At 44.6% G+C, this 5,000-nt stretch overlaps 1 protein-coding gene across 1 annotated transcript in view; it reads left to right on the top strand.

The window, feature by feature from the left end:
• The window catches only part of LOC145394364 (small G protein signaling modulator 2-like), a 186,205-nt gene that overhangs the window by 63,178 nt on the left and 118,027 nt on the right, over nucleotides 1-5,000 (top strand). The gene's annotated exons all lie outside the window — the stretch shown is intronic.

Here is a 5,000-nt window from a genome sequence, read left to right as displayed (position 1 = left end):
AATGCATGTTAGTTTGGGGTATCTCTGGGGTCTTTCCGGGGTCTTTGTTTTTTCTGGGGTCTTTGGTGGTTCTTCTGGGGTCTTTGGTGGTTCTTCTGGGGTCTTTGGTGGTTCTGGGGGTCTTTGGGGGTTCTTCTGGGGTCTTTGGGGGTTCTTCTGGGGTCTTTGGGGGTTCTTCTGGGGTCTTTGGGGCTTCTTCTGGGGTCTTTGGAGTTTTTTTTTGGAGTTCTTCTTGGGTCTTTGGGAGTTCTACTGGGGTCCTTCGGGTCTTTGGGGGTTCTTCTGGGGTCTTTGAGGGTTCTTTTGGGGTCTTTCGGGATTCTTCTGTGTTCTTTCGGGGTTCTTCTGGGTTCTTTGAGGGGTCTGGGGTCTTGGGGGTTCTTCAGGGGTCTTTGGGGGTTCTTCAGGGGTCTTTGGGGGCTCCTCTGGGGTCTTTCGGGGGTCTGGGGTCTTGGGGGGTCTTTCTGGGGTTCAATATTTTTTTTCACCTCCCCGGGGTCTTTCTGGTGGACATGTTTAGGGTATTTCGGAGTGTTTTTTTTTTTTTTTTTTTTTTTTTTTTTTTTTGTCAACTCGGGAACCTTGACCGTCTTATGTGGATCATTTGAGGCAATTCTTTCGGATCCCGGAGAGAGAGAGAGAGAGTAAAGCAGTGAAAAACGAGACGAGAGGAAGTAGGAAAATGAGATAGATAGGAGTGTAAGGAAATTAGAGAGAGAGAGAGAAAAAAAAAAAAGAGAGCATAAGAGAGAGTTAAGGATTGAAAAATGAGACGAGACGAAGTAGGGAAATGAGATAGATGGGAGTGCAAGGAAATAGAGAGAGAAAGAGAGAGAGTTAAGGAGTGAAAAATGAGACGAGAGGAAATAGAGGAATGAGACAGATAGGAGGAGTGTAAGGAAATGAGAGAGAGAGAGAGAGAGAGAGAGAGAGAGAGAGAGAGAGAGAGTTAAGGGGTGAGAAATGAGAGGAGGTAGGGAAATGAGATAGATAGGAGTGTAAGGAAATGAGAGAGAGAGAGAGTAAAGGAGTGAAATATGAGACGAGAGGAAATAGAGGAATGAGACAGATAGGAGGAGTGTAAGGAAATGAGAGAGAGAGAGAGAGAGAGAGAGTAAAGGAGTGAGAAATGAGAGGAAGTAGGGAAATGAGATAGATAGGAGTGTAAGGAAATGAGAGAGAGAGAGAGAGAGAGTAAAGGTGTGAAAAATGAGACGAGAGGAAGTAAAGGAATGAGACAGATAAGAGTGTAAGGAGATGAGAGAGAGAGAGAGAGAGAGAGAGAGAGAGAGTTAAGGAGTGAGAAATGAGAGGAAGTAGGGAAATGAGATAGATAGGAGTGTAAGGAAATGAGAGAGGGAGAGAGAGAGAGAGAGAGAGAGAGAGGAGCAGGGGTTTAGGGCCTCTTTTAGGGATTTTCGGTGTCTCAATTTTGGGAGGTGACCTGAGATGGTGGGTCGTGTGGGGAAAATATTGCCTGTCAGTATTGGCGTGAGAGAGAGAGAGGGAGGGAGTGCCTTTCAGTATTGGCGTGAGAGAGAGAGAGAGTGAAGAGGAAAGAAGAGCAAAGGAGGACAAGGAAGGGAAGGAGGGAGAAAATAAGAGAAGACGAGATGAGATGCGATGAAATGAGAGAGAGAGAGAGAGAGAGAGAGAGAGAGAGAGAGAGGAAAAAAGAGGAAGGGAAGGAGGGAGAAAATCAGAAGTTGAGATGAGATGCGGTGAAATGAGAGAGAGAGAGAGAGAGAGGAGGAGGAGGATGTAAAAGAAAAGAGAGGGAGACAGGAAGGAAGGAAGGAAAAAGAAAAGAAGAGAGGGAGAGGCAGGGAGGAAGGAAGGAAGGAGAGAGGGAGAGGAGGGAAGGAAGGAAGGAAGGGAGGGAGGGAATAGTGAGGATGGAGGAAGGAAGAGAGACGGGTGACATTATTCGAGAAAGATGGAGAGGAAGGGAGGGAGGGAGAGGGAGGAGGGAAGGTAGGCATTAGAGGAGAGAAATGAGAGGGAGGGAGAAAAAAATAGTGGGGAGAGAGAGAGGAAGGGAGGAAGGGGGAGAGATGGAAGGAGGGGGGAGGGAGAGATGGAGGGAGGGAGGGAAACATCAGTGAAAAAAGATGAGAGGAGGAGAGAGAGAGAGAGAGAGAGAGAGAGAGAGAGAGAGATCTTGGGAGGGAGAAAACTGGACAGCAATTTAAAGCCTCGACTCTCTCTCTCTCTCTCTCTCTCTCTCTCTCTCTCTCTCTCTCAGTATATATGTGTGTATGTATATTTATGTTTGTATGAATGCATTTATGTGTATGAATATATATGTATGTATGTATGTGTATGTCTGAATATGTATGTATGCATGTATATATCAGTGTGTGTGTATGTATGTGAGTGTGTGTGTACCAACTCTGTATAGAAAGAAGTGGCTTGTATTTTTTCAGTAAATTTACAGTGTTGACCAACGTAACATAACACCGTGCTGAGGGTAGATAGTCCTGCCTACATTTGGACTAACACTCACTCTGTTTTTTATTTATTTATTTATTTACTTACTGTTACCTCGCCCGGGACGGAGTCAGGCGAGGTATTGTTTTTTTGTCGAGTTTGTATGTTTGTTTGTGTGTCAGCAGCATTACGGATAAAACGGCTAAATGAAATTACATGAAACTTTCAGGATATGTGGGCAGTGGTCCCAAAGGAAAGTTATTAAATTTTGGAGGCAACTGGGTGACCTTGGAAGGTTTAAATCAAGGTCACGGATTTTCAGAGGGGTATGTCTTGAAACCAGTTGATGGTAGAGATATTTACTATTGTCATCACACAGGAACTCGTAATATGGGCTTTTATTTGGCACCAAGACCTTTGACCTTGAGTGACCTTGAAAGATCACTCTCAAGGTCAGGGATATTCAGGGGTCGTCTTTAACTCGAAACTGGTTGAAGAGAGAGATATTTACTCTTATCAGCATACAGGAAGTCCCATGTGGGCTTTTAAGTGATACCATGACCTTTGACCTTAAGTGGTTGGGCGAGGTTTGTTGTGCCTGGGACCACTTGTTTTATTTACTTGTTGTGTTCTATAATTCCATCGTCATCGTTAACTTTATCATTATTGTCGTCACCGTATTAGCATTATTATTTTCATCATCATCAACATCATCTTTGTCATCATCATCATCTCCATTATCACCCAGAGAGAGAGAGAGGGCGGTGGGGGGGGGGGAGAGTAATGAGGTGGTGGGATGAATAGAACATTTAATGAGAGAGAGAGAGAGAGAAGCCAGAGTGAACTAAACTGACATGCTGACTGACTGAAGGAAGGAAGGAAGGAAGAGAGGGAAGCGGGAAAGGATAGGTGGAAGAATGGGAAGCAGGAAGGAAGGAAGGAAAGTAGGAAGGAGGAAGAAGGAAGGAGGAAGGAAAGTAGGAAGGAGGAAGAAGGAAGGAAGGAGGAAGAAGGAAGGAAAGTAGGAAGGAGGAAGGAAAGTAGGAAGAAGGAAGGAAAGTAGGAAGGAGGAAGAAGGAAGGAAAGTAGGAAGGAGGAAGGAAAGTAGGAAGAAGGAAGGAAAGTAGGAAGAAGGAAGGAAAGTAGGAAGGAGGAAGAAGGAAGGAAAGTAGGAAGGAGGAAGGAAAGTAGGAAGGAGGAAGGAAAGTAGGAAGGAGGAAGGAAAGTAGGAAGGAGGAAGAAGGAAGGAAAGTAGGAAGGAGGAAGGAAAGTAGGAAGAAGGAAGGAAAGTAGGAAGGAGGAAGGAAAGTAGGAAGAAGGAAGGAAAGTAGGAAGGAGGAAGGAAAGTAGGAAGGAGGAAGGAAAGTAGGAAGGAGGAAGAAGGAAGGAAAGTAGGAAGGAGGAAGAAGGAAGGAAAGTAGGAAGGAGGAAGGAAAGTAGGAAGGAGGAAGAAGAAAGGAAAGTAGGAAGGAGGAAGAAAGAAGGAAGTAGGAAGAAGGAAGGAAGGCAGGAAAGTCGAAAAAGGGAAAAAGGAAGGAAAGAAGGACGAAAAGGGGGTAAAGGAAGGCAGGAAGGACTAAGGAAAGAAAGGAAGGAGGGAAAGAAAAATGGCGATGGAAGAGAAAAAATTGAATTTCCCTGATAACGGAAAGAAGAACGGAAGGAAGGAAGATGAAAGAAGGAAAAGAAAGAAAAAATAACTGAGTAGCTAACCAATAATAATAATAATGATAATAAAAGTAATAATAATAATAATAATAAATAAATAAATAAAATAAAGGTATAACTGAACCGACAACCAGCTGACTACTTAATTAACTAACTCAATCAAACCATCTGACTGACTAACTGATTGACTAGCCATTTGATTTGCGATTTGACTAACAGGAACTTACTAGCTAACTGACTGTGTGTGTGTGTGTGTGTGTGTGTGTGTGTGTGTGTGTGTGTGTGACTGAGGGGTGAGTGAGTGAGAATAAGTGAGCGAGTGATTGAGTGAGTGAGTGAGTATTTGGATCTGTTGTTTACACGGAGTCAGGCAGGGCAGTCACCTCGCTTCCTAGGGTGGGTGAGGCAGAGGTGGGTAGGCAGGGAGAAAGAGAGAGAGTGGGGGGGGAGGGGGAGCTGCGGGAGGTACGTAAAGAAAATTGAAAAATGTTCCAGGTAAAGGTAAAGTGAGAGAGAGAGAGAGAGAGAGAGAGAGAGAGAGAAGTGTACGTGTGAAAAAGTGAGAGAGTTTTAGAGAGGTGGATGTGGGGAAGCAGTCAGGCACGAGAGAGAGAGAGAGAGAGAGAGAGAGAGAGAGAGAGAGAGAGAGAGAGAGAGAGAGAGAGAGAGCAAAGTGAGCGAATAAAAATGGACAGTAAGTGAATTTGCGAGTCGACAGTAACCAGAGAGAGAGAGGGGGGGGAGGGGGACTAAGTGAAGAAAAATGAGAGTGGATTTGCGAGTCAATAGTAAACACACACACACACACACACACACACACACACACACACACACACACACACACACACACACACAGAGAAAGGGTGAGAGAGAGAGAGAGAGAAAGAAAGGTCTATTGTGCG

This window comes from Coenobita brevimanus, chromosome 27 (genome assembly GCF_032717465.1).
Source record: "Coenobita brevimanus isolate Jiangsu-jjx chromosome 27, ASM3271746v2, whole genome shotgun sequence".
NCBI lineage: Eukaryota > Metazoa > Arthropoda > Malacostraca > Decapoda > Coenobitidae > Coenobita > Coenobita brevimanus.
The sequence above is the reverse complement of the archived record's forward strand: the minus strand, read 5'-3'. Positions and strand labels throughout refer to the sequence as shown.